The sequence below is a fragment of the Triturus cristatus genome, chromosome 6, assembly GCF_964204655.1.
Source record: "Triturus cristatus chromosome 6, aTriCri1.1, whole genome shotgun sequence".
Lineage (NCBI taxonomy): Eukaryota > Metazoa > Chordata > Amphibia > Caudata > Salamandridae > Triturus > Triturus cristatus.
This window is the reverse complement of record NC_140589.1, coordinates 828,878,914-828,896,151: the sequence shown is the minus strand read 5'-3', so window position 1 is coordinate 828,896,151 and position 17,238 is coordinate 828,878,914. Positions and strand designations below refer to the sequence as shown.

The following is a 17,238-nucleotide window of genomic DNA, read 5'->3' as shown; positions in this document are numbered from 1 at the left end:
GTGATGCAGCTAATAAATTACGATCAAGCGCACCTGGGCGCTTACATTCCTGTCCGTGAGCAAGGCATTTCCGCCGAAACGTTGGACCAGAAGGAAATAAGCGCTGCTGTAAAACTTTTGAAATAAAGATGTTCCAGGTAATGGGCCTCACGTTTCTGTTCTTCCAGTGTGGATTCGTGGGCTGCTCCGTGCTCGCATGGTGAGGCCACCCTGAAGGGCTTGGGGCTCCCTAAACGGGGAAACGCTTTTGCTTCTAAATAATATATATATATATATATATATATATATATATATAAAACATATTTAGACTTGAAAGAAACACACATTCACTGGATGATGTCATCCGTGATGTCATAAGTGATGCCATTTGAGATGTCATCAGTGATGTCACTGACCATGTCATAAGTGATGTAATATGCAACGTCATCCGCAGTGCATTGTGGGGGCGCGAGTCATAGTTAGCTCTACTAACTATAACAGCCGAAATTCTCTAGTTTTGTACAATTGAAATGTCCAACTAACTATAACGTCCCTGAAAGCTATGGTTGTTCAATGAATTTCTAAGGTTTTTTAAATGCTAATTTCTAACTATACCGTCATTGAAACCTATGGTTTGGTCAGTGAATTTCTAAGGTTTTTTAAATTCAAATTTCTAACTATAACATCCGTGAAATCTATGGTTTTTTCAGGGAATTTCAAAGGTTTTTAAAATGCTAATTTCTAACTATAACGTTCCTGAAACCTATGGTTTTTTCAGTGAATATATATATATATATATATATATATATATATATATATATATATACACACACACACACACACGCACACACACCCACAAACACTCTTATATTGTGTGTGTGAATACACACACAGATATGAGGAGTGTAGTATGCTAGTTATTACCAATGATTATTGATGAATGTGGGTAGGGGCCAAAATTGAACAATAGGCTTCAGGGGTCGTGACGCTGCTTACCCCCTCAACAATGGTAATAAATACCATATTAAATTATGTTAATTTTATATATGATTTAGGCTATGATTCTATAATATTTTGCTTTACAAAAAGACTGAGGATGCCTTATAATCATTAGGAGATGTTTCCTCGGTGTGCAATAATTGTAATATGCAATGTGTGAGGCAGTATACAGTGTGTACTTTGCAACATACTAATAAATATGCGTTTATTAGCACTCTTCCTCTAAATAACATTTGCTATTGTGCCATATTTATTTCCACTGCCATGGTATGTGTATATGTGTGTACACAATGCAATCAATAATATACAAAACTTTCTTCAGAAAAGTTGCTTTACTTTTCTTATCAGACATGGGTTTGTAGAAGCATAATATATCAGTATTTGTGGGAGTGCTTCCAAAATGCGCACGCAGGTACAGATGGACTTACACAGAAGCGCGTGGGCACCCACGGGCAAAGCATGGTTAAACAAATGCCGCTCGTGCTGCCTGTGACGGATTCCTAGGTTCCACTCAGTGACAATATTTACAGGTGATCTCGGCTCAGCATGTCAGGAAGGGGTGGTGGCTCTTTCACAAACCCTCACTGAGGTGCCGTGTGACCTTGTCACAGTTTGTGACCTGGTGTGTGTGTATCTGCGAAGATGTATCGAGCACAGTAGCTTTCTTTTAATACTCTGCCAGGTTCTTGAGTACTCTTTCGGAGCCCAGCTTCAGGGTTGCATGGACACATATTCCAATATTCTCAGTGCACGCGCCCTCGTGCATGCAGCTTTCGGGGTCCATCGGGTAGTCATGTAGGGGAGTGCCCAGTTAGAAAAATTCAAGTGTACACTTATCACGTAGACACACGCGCATGCGTGCACACTAACGAAACCCTCCATCCTGGTGGGTGTTTGGAAGACCATATTTAACACTTCGAGGAGGTGTTTGGATGCACATGTATTTACTTTAAAAAGGTCACATATAAAGTTTTGTGGAGGTCTGTAGGCAGGGGTGCATATTTAAAAGGAAACATTTAGCACTCTCACAGATGACCCTGTTTAGGGCCGTATTTATTCACTACAAATACCTATTTGGAACTAATTATATTTGCATTAGTAATGATCTACATACGAAGTGTGTATATCTAATTCTTCCAAATCTTGGTACTCACTCTGATGTGTACTGAACAGACATTTTGGCCTTGACAGGCAGTGTTTATGTTTATATGTGCACAGACTGTGTTTACCGGATGATAGCTTTGGTTTTTAAATCTATATATTATATTAAATGTGTACTCGCAGCTTAGTTGTCCAATGCAAAGGCCATTTGTCCCGACCCACCCCCACTGCAAGAGATGGAGATTATATTAGTAAGTGTACGAATAGGGAGAGAACCCATGCATTAACATGCATATAGTATATAGCGCGTACTCCCTGGCGTATCAATCCATCAGTGTACGTGTGTGGTGGCTCTGTGGATATGTATTAATCTGAGGAAGTGTAGAACCTCACAGAAAGGAAGAGGCCATCTTTGGGGTTCTCAGGAAAGTAGATAACATGCCACATCGGTGTGTTATGTGACCTGTACCCAAATATCTATCACTCTTTTTTGGGGGGAGTTTTATATAGTGTGAACTAGAACCCAAGGTATCAGAGAGCTTTACATGAGCACCAGCCCCAAGCCACCGACAAGAATATTTCCGAGAGCGCAGATTGTGGGCGCGGATCACTGCCCCTTTATTTATACTCAAATATAGTGCATAGAATCCATCCATCCATGCATAACATCAATCCGTCCCTCCATCCATCCATGGTGCATCTCAGGGATGTGCTCTTGCAGAGGAGGCAGGGACCCCACAGACAGAGGCAGTATTTCCAAGCGCACAGATGGGGTGCAAAGATGCAGCGCCTCAAGTCATGTTCCTCCAAACCGAAGTGACAGTAAATTACTCTGAGCAGGCTGTGGCTTTTAATGTCCTTCTCTCTGAAGGTTTAATAGATAGAAAAATTACACCGCTTACGGCCCGGGCATCATAATGTTTTTAAAAGCTTTCTTAGCGAAATGAAACAAGATAAAAACGGAGGAAGGTCACAAGCGGCGCCGCTTTTTAACTCTGCGAAAAGCCTTTTCCTGCGCTCTTTGTAGAACGCTGCATTCCAGATGCACACATTATCTAACTAGTGCCAAAGCCAAAACGTTACTCTATATGAAGCTGAACGAACACATTCACATTATACTGTAACACAGTGTCTGAGAAAATTAAATCTCGAACAATTTGCCAAGGACGCTCGGCTAAGTTTATATTCTATTAGTGTATGTATAGATATGGATGTAGTTATGTGTTTCTGATTTGTGCCCTGTACATGTCGACATCTTGACTTATGCAAGATAGGCAGACATGCTTTCCTGACTTCGAATTCTTTGCACTGAGTTGTTTTGTACATCTGTATAAGGTGTGATGTACACGTCTTTATATTGTGCCACAGATTAAAAAACTATTCCCAGGGAGGTGGCGTTCCCCGGGGCTGCGTGTGGGCCGCGTGCCGTCCCTCATGAAATATATATAGCCCCGGGGAGGTGGCAGTCCTCGGGGCTGCGGGGTATTCCCCCGGGACCTGGCTCACCGGAGGGCCTCATGAAGATGAAGCGTGGGAGCTAGTGCTTCATTTTTTCATTTTTTTTGCCGGGATTCACGACCCCAACGTGAATTCTGCTGGTTAAAAAAAATTCTTTCTTTGTCCCTGGGTGTCCTTGTGGGACCCCCTGAGCAGGCCTAAGGAGTCAGGGTGTTTCTACCCTGCCCCCTTTTCTTCTTTTTTAACCTCTTTCTCACTGTTTTCTTGTGACTCGGTTCTACCGAGTCACAAGATGGCTGACAACACTTCCTGGTATGGAGTGTTGGCAGCCAATCAGAGTGAAGCTCGTGCCCAGGAGGGTTCGCGAACTCTCCTCGGTGCTCAGATATTGATATTTTTTCTTTTTTTAATTTCTCAAGAACTACTGAACAGATTTACACCATTTAATAAAAAGGTCTCTTTCTGAACCAAGGGCTACCTTTTTGCCAAATTTGGTGTAATTCCGTTGAGCAGTTCGGCCTGTTCCAATTTTTCCCATGAAATTTAACATGGGGAAAACACGTTTTGGGACCCCCCCTTTTTCCTCAACCCCCACTTGATGAATCACCACGAAACTTTCAAGACAGGAGCTGACCGGAGCGCCCCACTAGTTTTCAAAATTTTGCATAGATTCGTCAAATGACACTAAAGTTATTGAGAAAACAAAAAACACTATTTGAATAGAAACAAAGTCCTAACTATAACTACCTACTGGCGACCGCCAGTAGGTTACATATATATATATATAGAAACAGTCCTTTCCGCTCTCTTCTCAGTGGAAATGCAGGCACGGACCTCTCGCCTCCAAAACTTGAAATCAGTAATCCCACAACGCAAAAGTGGGTGAAGCAGGAGATTTATTACCCAGGTTAAAACGAGAAAATAATAGGACCAGTGTCCTCCATGACGTGTTTCGCTCCACGCAGGGAGCTTGATCACATGATGCGGCTCCGTGTGATGAACTCATATATAGAGAGACACTAGGCACCAAAAAATGGAAATGGAAGACAGACTGCCAGATTGAAAACATTCAATACGATAAGATCCAAATGGTCACGATAAATGATATAAATATCATGTGCAAAATACGCAAGTAATAGCAGCAGGGCTCACCATAATAATACAAGCAGACACATATTTACAAGAATATATAAATATATATAAATACAAATAAATATATCGAAAGGAGACATAAAAGGTGGTTTTCAAATGTATACATAGTGCATATGATCCACCTATATAGTAACCTAAATTGCCTATATTGTCAAAAAGGGCTGTCTGAAATAAAGAGGACCAGTGTCCAATAAATGGGAACCCAAAAAAAATATGTCCCAAAACTAAAATGCGTAAAGTAAAAAAAGTAAATATATATAAAATGATGATCAATAAGCAGCATATATGAATAAAACCAGTAAAAATACAGTAATTCTAAATATGCTAAAAGCCATAAATATATAAAATCTCTTTTTATAGGAAATAGGTGACCAAGGATTTACTGGAGCTCCATATCGGAATACAGTCTGATGGTTAAAAAACTATAAAACAGTGCAAAAATAATTATTCAAAACCAGCAATAGAGTAAAAAGAAGCAGGTCAGAGTAGTAATTGGCTAAAAAAAGCCTAAGCACAGGATGTAAATATAAAACACGCTAAATAAATGGCTGAATTTCAAAACAGTTCATAGTACAGCAGACAATGTTAAAGCACTTCAAATATATCTAACAGAATGGTAAAACAATCATAGGAAATTATGCAGATCTTCATTAATATTCAAACCATTAGGAGCTCTTGTATCTAAGGCTAGGATAAAATGGGACTCTCGTTGTCTCAATAGTTTATCAAGGTTACCACCCCGTCCGGGGTTGGCAACTGACCCTATGACAGTATACTCCAAGTCCTTTAATTTGTTATCGTGGATTGCTTTGAAGTGTCTAGCAACTGGATAGTTGGGGTCAGAATTCACTATTGCCCTAATATGCTGCAAAACCCGTTTGTGTACAGGAAGTTTGGTGCTCCCAATATATTCTAGATTACACGTGCATTTGAGTTTATAGATAGCATAATCAGTGCGACAAGTTAGATGTCCTTGGATAGCTGTCTCTTTATCATTCAATGCAGTTTTATAGTGTGTGCTGTTAGTGGCAAAAGTACATGCACGGCAAGAGTTGCATTTGAAAAAAACAGTCTTAGTAAGCCAAGTGCCCTTAGTATTGACGATAGGCATAGTTCTCACAAGGGCATCCCTCATAGAGGGAGCCTTCCTGAAAGTAATAGATGGTAAATTAGGAAGAATAGGGCCCAGAATGTTATCCGTTAGAATAATAGGCCATTCGGAATAGATAATTTTGCGAATAGCATTTTCTTGAGAACTGAAAGTAGTTATTAGGCGAATAGACTGTGTATCTGATTCAGGAGTTTTCATAGCATTTCTGCTGCTAGGTTGTAACAAAGTGACTCTGGGTACAGAATTAGCCTTGTTAAGGGCATGTGTTAAAAGATGTTTTTTGTAACCCCAGTCCAAAAATCTACTAAATGCTGCCTTCTGACATTCAATTGAGACAATATCAGAACTACAAATACGTCGAATACGAATGAATTCGCCATAGGGTATGCTATTTATAAGATGGCGTGGGTGTGCACTGTCTGCATGTAAAATAGAATTCCCTGCAGTGGTTTTCCTATGCAGTTTAGTACAAAGTGTGTTGCTGTCTATATACACCAGAACATCAAGAAACTCTACAGAGAAATTGTCAATGGAGGCAGTGAACTTAAGGTTCAAATCATTGAAATTAATATCATCAACAAATCTGATTGCATCATCCTTCGAACCGTTTCAAATTAAAAATATGTCATCGATATAGCGCCAATAATGGACCACATGGCTCCACCAGCGCTGGTGAGTGGTTCTGAGGACATGCTTCTCCCACCAACCCACATGTAAGCATGAGTAGCTGGGGGAGAAGCATGCCCCCATCGCCACATCGCGTACCTGATGGTAAATCACATACTGGAACAGAAAGAAATTAGTAGATAAACAAAGTTCAATCATCTCCAAAATCATACTGTTGTGGTCATTCATGTTAATATCCCTATGTTCTAAAAAGTGATTTGTAGGAATCATTCCATGACAGTGATTGATGCTCGTATAAAGGGATTCAATATCCATTACTACCAACAAATAGTTAGAACACCATGAGATGTCCTTGATTTTATTCAAGAAATCGGTAGTGTCTCTGATGTAGGATGGTAGCGAGGTCATGTGTGGCTGCAGAAAGAAATCTACATATTTTCTCATTCATACTACCTTGAGCAGAGATGATGGGACGACCAGGTACTGGAGTCACTTTTTTGTGTACCTTTGGTAAAAAATATAACAGGAGTAACCGGATGTTCAATGTTTAGAAAGTTCATCTCTTCTTTGGTTAACAGTCCGGTTCTCTTCCAAAGGTAGATTATTTTACGTGTTTTATCCTCTGCAGATCTCATTTCAAATTTGGTCGTTTGTCTATAACAGTCATTTTGCCCAGAGGAGGAATTTGATTATGTCAAAACACGATTGTGTTTAAATTTATCCGGTCTTTAAAATTGAAAAATTATTTTGCTACCAATGAAAAGTTATTGCCATCTCACACTAATGTAAATGTTGAACATACAAGTGAATTGGTAGTTGATGACATGAATTTGATGTTGGACATGCACTATCTACAAGAAGAGACTGTACCTAACAACGCTGCTTCTAATATTGAAACCAACATTAGACAAGCTACCTCAATAGCAGAGGAAGAAGGTTTAAATATCACTAGCAACGATCCAACGTCCTTTAGACCTGCGTCAAGATTTACACCAATAACAGGAAATGATGCATTGGACATTTTTAGTGAACTAGTAGTCAATGACTTAAAGCAATTGTGTACTAACATGTTTTCACAACATAAAAAAATAACGCAACAACAACGAGATTATGCTACTTTAGTGCGAAAATTGTCAACGAATGCTGATTGTATTGTCTGTAATGCTGATAAGGGTGGCAATGTAGTGCTGTGGAGTAAGCAACAATACCTACTAGAAGCTTACAAACAACTCAACATTCGCTCTAATTATTTGAAAGTTTCAGAGGCAATTATGTACAACAGCCATGAGTCCTACAATTCTAAGTTAATCGATTGGCATTCTAAGGGTCTTTTGAAGGATGAAGAATTAGCCTTCTTAAAAATCAGTAAGCTGGTCATTCCTGTGATGTACCTAATTCCTAAGGTGCATAAAGACCAGGTTAATCCACCAGGTCGGCCGATAATATCTGCTATCAATAGTGCTTTTGCTAATACGTCTAGATTTGTTGACTCTTTCCTATGCCCTTTAACGAAATGTCTCCCATCCTATATTCAGGATACGGGGGATTTCCTTAAAGTTTACGATCTACCCTGGGAAAACGATTTTCTACTGGCCACCATTGATGTCACGACTCTTTACACCAGCATCAGGCATGAAAATGGTTTGAATGCTGTCAGACATTATTTGGGTAACAGACCTGTTAAATTCTGGGCACATACCCAAATGTTAATTGAAATTACGTCAATTTGCCTTAAAAACAACTATTTCCTTTTAAATGACGAGTTATTTCATCAAATATGCGGTACAGCAATGGGCACCTGCTTCGCCCCCAGCTTTGCTAATTTGCATATGGGCTGGTGGGAGGAGCAGGTGATCCAAAGATTGTACCCAGAAGAATGGCAGAATAATGTGACGCATTGGAGTAGATTTATAGACGATTTATTTGTCGTATGGAAGGGCACCGAGGAATCACTGGTGACATTTATTAAAAGAATACAAAATAATGATTTGAATCTTAAATTCACCAGTACTATCAGTAAAACCAATGTAAACTTTTTAGATCTGCCTATTTACATCAAAGATGATAAACTTGAAACTGCACTATATCGAAAACCCTCGGCTGGCAATACTTTGCTGCATGCCAAGAGTTTTCATCCTCAAAATGTAATCAAGAGCATCCCCTATGGGGAATGTTTGAGAACAATGCGCAATTGCAGTAATCAAGAGAGCTGTGATAATGAATTATCGATACTGCAATCTCGTTTTAAAGCAAGAGGTTATTCAGAAGAGTGCATTAAATCGGCAATTAATAACGCCAAGAGAAGGACAAGGGAAGACATTCTTTTCAATAAAAGTAACACCAAGAAAAAATTGGAGAATGCAAACAAAAATGATTGCAGGATGATAACTACTTATAATATACAACATAAAAAAGTAAGAAGCATCCTAGCCAAACATTGGCATTTGATATGTAGTGAACCCACACTAGGCAAGCTATTTAGGAAAAAAACACAAATCACGTTTAGAAGAGCTAGGAGTTTTTTGCAAATGCTGGTTAAAAATGTTTTGAAAACTCCGCCCGCAAAGGTAGTAGCCACAATGTGGCTAACAAAGAGAGAAGGTTTTGTGAAATGTACAAAATGCAAAGCTTGTGTGCTTGACACTAACACCTCTATGTACACATCAGGTTTCACAAACAGATAATTCAAAATTAAAGGCCATTTCACATGCAAGACGGATTTTGCTGTCTACGTGCTTCAGTGCCCTTGTGGCCTGAGGTACGTGGGCAGCACTATCCTGCCAGTGCATAAGCGCGTGTTGCAACATTTGAGAGCGATCAATAATGGTGATAAATCTTATCCTGTGGCACGTCACTTTGAGCGCTTTCATGAAAAAAGCATAGTTGGCTTGACATATTTCGTAATAGATGCAGTTAAGAGTAACAAGAGAGGGGGTAATCGAGAAAAACAATTGAGAAGACTAGAGTCTTCATATATAATCAAACTGAATTGTAAGATCCCGACAGGCCTTAACATTGAGGAAGACCTGCATACCCACCTGTGATTATTGTATTGAAATAGCTTCTTCCTTGCCCGTTTTTTTAAACCATTAGATTTTTAAGTTTTATTTAGGGTGGCACTTTTTAGATGAAACATTTGCAGATAAATTCAACACTCCTTTCATTAGTATAACACTACTGCAAGTACTTCAGGCCCACTTGGGCAGTATACTGAATTAATCATTGGAATCATTAAGTTAAATTGTAAAGGTCAAAAAGAGCATTGTGAAACAGTATCGAAATACCAATTATCATGGTTTTTGAATTAATATGATATTTGTGTGCTCTGATCGTGAAGTGCTATTTTGCGTCACATTTCACACTTTCTCTTCGATACTTTTAGTTTTTGGAGTCTTGTTAATTCGAGCCCATAAATTGTTGTGTCAATGACATGTAAGAATTTAATTAATTAATTCTTGATGTCCGATGCGGATTTTCAGTGTTTTAAGCATGAATTCATGTTTTGATGGTAAAACTACCAGTCTGTTGTCTAATATACTGCATTTGTAGTTCTTGAACACGTGACACGCGATGAGTGTCTTAAAATGGTGGAAAACTTTATTGTTAACGGTTGGTGAACAAGCCTGCAGGACAGGCGAAACGCGTCCAACAGCTGAACATTAAATCTGTTTATTTTTGCTAGACACGGCATCGTCATCCTTTACTTGGGTATCAGCAGTTTAAAGAATATATATATATATATATATATATATATATATATATATATATATATATATATATACGCCAAGGTGTATTGAAGAATGAATGGGTGTATGAGTGTATGGATGAGTCGGTGGATGTGTGACTAATTCTGCAAGTGAGTAATTATACATGTCCCAGTGAATGTATGGGTGAGTGACTAATCTGTATGGATGTCTGTATCAGTCTTTCAGTTGGTGTGTAAGTGGCTACATGGTTTGGTGAGTAGCTACATGAGAGTTTATATGGGTTATTGATTGGTTGTCTGAGTATCTGAATGGGTGCATGAGTATCTGTGTGGGTGGGTGATTCCCTGCATGGATGTGTGAGTGGGTGAATCACTGGGTGTATGGGTTCATGAGTACATGTGCATGGGGCTGTATGGGTATCTGAGTGTGTGTATTGCTGTGCTGGTGAGTGTATGGATGTCTCAGTGATATATGTGTGAGTAACTGCATATGTGAAAAGCAGTATATCTGACTGCTGGAGTATATATGTCACTATATGTGAGAGCAAGTGATTGTGAGACTGGCTGTATGGATGAGTGTGTGCATGTGTCAGTGTTTGTATAAGAGAGAAAGTATGTATTACTATGTGCATGCATAAGTGAGGTGGTGTGTGAATAATTGTATAAGGGAGTAAATGGCAGTGTGATTGATTATTTGGGTGACTTACTAGGTGTGTGAGTAACTTTATGGGTGAGTGGTGGTGTGTGAGTGTCTGTATGGGTATATGTGTGCATATATTAGTGGATGTATTGATGAGTGACTGCGTGAATGAGTGACAGTATGGGTGAGTGAATGTGTAGACCTATGAATCAGTGAGTAGGTATGTACTAACTGGTATTACTGAGTACATAAATATTGTAATAAAGAAGTTATCAATTTGTTTTAAAATGTTTTTAACAGATTTTTGTGGATGTGAAGGTATCGCGTACCGGACACGGATCTACGGGTTGGGTACGCAAATCCGTTACATGAATGTAACCCTAAAATACATACTTACAATGACATAATATATTTTTTTAACAAATCAATCCTAAAAATGAGTATCGGTGTTCTTGTGCAATAGTTTTAAGATGTTTAAAACATACTTTTGTGTACGTGCCATGAGCACGCACTGTACATGTAGGGGTCACGAATCCTGTTGTCACGTATTTCCAGGATTGCATAGAAGACGCTACTCTGGCGTAATTTCAAAAGTATGACAAATGAATGTTTCAAGTTTAAATCTATGTTTTGCATAAAGACTTTTCATTGAAATACTTTGAAACACAATATCCTACTAATAATTTACAGATCTATATTACATTTAGTACATTTTACGGGCGCAAGATGTATGCACGACGTGTGCGCGAACCCTACGCGACTCCATGTCACATCGAAAGAAAGCTTATTTTTGGTTGAAGAGGTTTTGATTTTGTTGGTGGGTGGAACCAAAACCTCTTACAGTCCTTTCATTTTGGGTGTGTCTGACTTGAAGACTACCTGTTTTGTAGGCTCTGTTACTGTTTTAGGGTGTTTTAAATCCCCCCCCCCCCAAATTTGGCATCAGCGTTCCCTGAAGAGCGCAAGGAGGAGATGGAAGAGGTGGAGGAGCCAGTGATGAAGAGGAAGGAAAGCATTGCGTAGGCTTTCTTTTTTTGCTGTGCCTGAAGAGGAAAAAAAGGTGAACGCACGCAAGATCAGCTGTTCCATCAAAACACGCCTCACACCTCACAAATGTTAATTTTTTCTTTTTTTTGTTTTGTTCCTTGTGTTTCTTCGTTCAAAAGAAACAGCAGAGTTGGACTTTTTCACTTTGATTTTTTTTTAATGAGAAACTCCCAAATAATGTAAAAATTCTGAAAATACAAAAAATATATAAAATTATTCAAAAAAAAGGAACTAATGGAACCACCTAAACTGGTTAAAAATTGAAAAATTGTACGTAGGAAAAGTGATTGCTTGTATGATTGTGTGTATGATCAATGTCTGAGTTGTGTATAAGTGGTGTCTCAGTGAGTGGACGAGCACATGCATAATACATAAGTGAATGAATAAGTAACAGAATAGTGCTTGGGTGATTTGATATAGGCATAATTAGTGGCAAAGTGAATGGATGACTGTATGCATAAGACCTGTGTGAATGGTTTAGTGTAAGAGTAGTGTTTGAATGATTGCATAAGTGCAAGGTTAATACCTGAAAGAGTGTATAGGTAGTGTCTATGAGTGCATGGATAGTGCCTGAGTAAAATAATGACTGTAAGAGTAATGGCTGGGTGATTGGATGAGTGCATGGGTAGTGCCTGAGAGAATGGATGAGTGCATGAGTAGTGCCTGAGAGAATAGTTCAGTGCAGAGTAGTGCCTGGGTAATTACATGAGTGCACAGGTAGTGCCTGGTTATTTGTATGAGTGTATGGTAAATACCTGAGAGAAAAGATGAGTGCAAGACTAATCCCTGGGTCGTTGCATGAGTGTATGGGTAGTGCTTGAGTGAATGGATGAGTGCATAGGTAGTGCCTGAGTGAATGGATTGGTCCAAATCGAGTCCCTGCAGGATTGGATAAGTGCATGGCATCTGGATGAGAGAATGGATGAATTCATGATTAGTGCCTGAGTGAATAGTTGAGTGCAAGAGTAGTTTTCTGTGTGATTCCATGAGTGCATGAGTAGTGCCTGAGTGATTGCATGACTGTATGAGAAGTACCTGAGTGAAAGTATAAGAGTAAGGGTAATGCCTGGGTCATTGTATGAGTACATGGGTAGGGCCTGAATGAATAGATGAGTACATGGGTAGTGCCTGGGTGATTGCATGAATGTATGGTTAATGCCTGGCCGATTAGATGTGTGAATAGGTAGTGCCTCCTTGAATGCATACATGCATTGGAGCGCCTCAGTGAATGGTTGAGTACAAGAATAGTTCCTGAATGATTGCATGAGTACATGGGCAGTGCTGGGCGATTCTTTAAATGCAGAGGTACTGCCTGGGTGATTGCATAACTGCAAGAGTAATGTGTGGGTGCTTAGATCAGCGCATGGGTAGTGCCTAAATAAAAGGATGAGTGCGAAAGTAATCCTTGGGTGATTACATGAGTGCATGGGTAGTACCTGAGTGAATGGTTGAGTGCAAGAGTAGTGCCTGAGGGATTTATGAGTACAGGTGTTGTGGTGCCTGGGTGATTGGATACGTGCATGGGGTGTGCCTGTGTGAAAGGAAGAATGCAAGGATAATGACTGGGTTATCCTATTAGTGCAAGAGTTATGCTAGTGAGAATAGATGAGAGCACAGGTAGTGTTTGCGTGAAAGGATGACTGTCTGGCTGATCACCTCAGCAACATGACGAATAGTTTGCAAATAGTGTGAAGGATCAACATTATTTATAAAAGAAACAAATAAAATATAAATGAACTTTAAAAAAAAATCACGTTATCATGCAAATTATATTATGTATTAAGTAATTTAGATACATTACTCAGTAGAAGTATTTTACAGTAGTATTTTCCTAAACATCATTACAACTCTTTTCAAACCTTAAAACTACCTACTAAAAAGAAAAAGTAGAAAAACTGTTATTTAATGATAATAAATTACAGAACTTATAATATTATATTTTTAGGAACACAACATAAATTTAGAATTACATAACATTTTCAGTTTCCCTTTTTTGCTGTTCTCAGATTCTACTTAACTTCACCATACACAGTGATTTAAATGTAGTATCATCTTTGAACAGTGGGGAAAAAACAATCAAATCGATTGTAGAAAACAAAAAACAAATCAGCATTGAGCATCATGTTCAATATGTGTAGCTATGTGGTTTTCAATGTACACTTTGTTAATTACTTCCTTCATCTACATTAACTCTATTATTTATGTCAAACACATTTGCCAAAATGTAGACTCTCATTTACATCTGGTACATTATACACAGCAAATATATAAACTATTTCCTTTTCAACACAATTTTCCAAATGCAATATCAATTAGCGCAAATAATATTCCAAACACTAATTATAAATACTAATTGTTTGCAGTGTTGTCTACTTTCTCTACACGAATGATGTATTCAAAACTTTGGCTTCAAAAATATCAAATATGAATTTGGAAATTCATAAGGCAAACTAGGTTTGAATTCTAAGAGGGCATTATTGCAATGTGCCCATCCTTTATTACACTTTAAATACACACTATAGTGTTCAGATGTTGTAGTAGGTCCATAAGGATATAGGTTTCTTACCTGTAATCCTAGTTCTCTTCAAGGGGTATACTCATCAAAGTCAAAAGCACTGAATGGTCCCGCCCACGTATGGGGACCCCGGAGCAATATTAACAAATAATATGCATATATATATATATATATATATATATATATATATATATATATATATATATATATAAAGAAGATGGAGACCTGAATACCCACCAGTTAGGTCTCGATCTCCTTCCTAAGAGCTTAATGTGGTTCTCTCTAAGTCAATGGGTCCCCCATTCAAGCATATCCACAAAGCCTTCCTGCAACATCTTTCATGAAAGACTGCTTTTCTCATGGCAGTCACATCTGCTCGCAGGGTGAGCGAGATACAAGCCTTGTGCTCTTCGGAGCCTTATCTAATTTTTCATGCGAACAGAGTGGTGCTTAGAACTCACTCGAGGTTCCTTCCTAAGGTCGTCTCAGAGTTTCACATCAACCAGTCAATCACTCTTTCTACTTTCTTTGCAAACCCTGTCACTCCTGCTGAGGGAGCTTTGCACTCTCTAGATCTAAAAAGAGTGTTAAAATGGTATTGAGATAAAAACAAAGAGTGTACGAAAGGCGGACAGGTTGTTTGTTAATTATGGTCCACTGAACACTGATCTTCCTGCCTCTAAAAGGTCAATAGCTAGATGGATAGTGTCATGTATCATGTTATCCTATCAGCTGGCACACAAACAGCTCCCGGGTAAGCCGAGAGCTCATTCTACAAGAGGAAAAGCCGTTACGGTAGCGATGCTTAGAAATGTGCCTATTCAGGAAATTTGTAAAGCAGCCACATGGCGTTTGGTTCACACTTTCACACGCCATTATTGCCTTGATTCTGACACTCAAGCAGATGCTCAATTTGGACAAGCGTCCTTGAGAAATTTGTTTGGGTAATATATGTTTTGTAAACAGGTTATGATATACTGGTATTCGTCTGCAGGGTATGGGGATGGGCTTGCTACTCTATTCACTGCTTATGACTATTGATGAGTATCCCCTGGAAAAGAAGGATAAGTTACTTACCTGTAATCCTAGTTCTCTTCCAGGGGTATACTCATCAAAGTCAAAAGCAACCCACCCTCCTCCCTAGATGAATACCATGGCCATATATATGTATCTGGTTCCCATGCTGTGTTTACACTGTTATACGCTGTCCAAAAGAACTGACCTAACTGTCACCTGTGGTGCATGATGGGAGCCTGGGTGTTCCTGGAGGTCTTAAAGGCACGAAGCCAATTTTTCCAATTGTTCTATATGCAGCCGCTCTAGGCTAATCTGCCTCTATGATCTTGCCTTTTTACCTTTGAAAATAAAGGTTGTGGTTTTCAAAGCAAACTGAAAGCAGTTTTCTTTATCTGCAGCATGAAAATATCTTGATGTATGTTTCTTTATTATTTCAAATGTAAAAGATTTACAATGCAATTGTAGCAGTTTGAGCCTAGTAATATGTCTCAGGCTGTATATGTATATATATATTCACTGAAAAAAACATAGGTTTCACACACGTTATAGTTAGGAATTAGCATTTAAAAAACCTTGCAAATTCACTGAAAAAACCATAGGTTTCACACATGTTATAGTTAGCGGAAATTTTACAGATAAAAAACCAATGAAATTCCCCCGTTATAGTTAGTGCAGGCAACTATAACTCACGCGACCACAATCCTCTGCTGATGCTAATACTGTATTTAGACACTTATTTGCCCATGTCTTCTTCCATAAATTTTTAGCTATACATATATTACAAATATTTTTTTTTCATAAAGACACATATGTCATCAGCAGAAGATTGCGGTCGCGTGAGTTATAGTTGCCTGCACTAACTATAACGGGGGAATTTCATTGGTTTTTTATCAGTAAAATTTCCGCTAACTATAACATGTGTGAAACCTATGGTTTTTTCAGTGAATTTGCAAGGTTTTTTAAATGCTAATTCCTAACTATAACGTGTGAAACCTATGGTTTTTTCAGTGAATTTGTACGGTTTTTTAAATGCTAAGTTACTTTACGCCATTCGTGGTGTGCGCGCCCACTTAACGCAGTTCGTTCCGTGCGCGCCAGTAGGTAATATATATATATATGCATATTATCTATATGTATGGGCATTTTTATATATATATATATATATATATATATATATATATATATATATATATATATACATATATATATATATATATATATATATATGTCAAACCAACGAGTTGCCTCCAAAGATGAAACCACTTCCCAGCGTGTAAAGTTCATTTATTTCAAGGATTAGCACAAGCCAGGCAAATGCACACAAATAGCAGCCAAACGCGTTTCGGGCGTGGAACGCCCTTGATCACTGGCAAGAAACTAACAGCAGAGCAGTCCAAAAGCACAAATAAATATCCCGCCCAGGTGGGCGTGTGCTCAAAGGGATTGTGGTTCTTGTAGTCTGCTCTTTAATAAAACCATGAATGGGCGCCGTCAATCTCAGAAAATGTTCATCTTACCCAAGTGGGTATGTGCACCCCAGCCCGGCTTGCACACGATATCACCATCCTTGAAGTGATCAAGGGCATTCCACGCCCGAAACGCGTTTGGCTGCTATTTGTGTGCATTTGCCTGGCTTGTGCTAATCCTTGAAATAAATGAACTTTACACGCTGGGAAGTGGTTTCATCTTTGGAGGCAACTCATTGGTTTGAAATATTGCGGCTGGCCCAGCCGCGATGAAGCCCCACTGCGTAACTTGCAGGACCTCCGTGCAGCATATCAAGAGGCACGAGAGGGACAGCGTGCTCGTTTCAAGGATGGTGATATCGTGTGCAAGCCGGGCTGGGGTGCACATACCCACTTGGGTAAGATGAACATTTTCTGAGA

The 17,238-nt window shown here is 38.9% G+C and overlaps 1 protein-coding gene across 1 annotated transcript in view; it reads right to left on the bottom strand.

The window, feature by feature from the left end:
• The window catches only part of LOC146817941 (potassium/sodium hyperpolarization-activated cyclic nucleotide-gated channel 1-like), a 1,926,818-nt gene that overhangs the window by 837,136 nt on the left and 1,072,444 nt on the right, over positions 1-17,238 (bottom strand). The gene's annotated exons all lie outside the window — the stretch shown is intronic.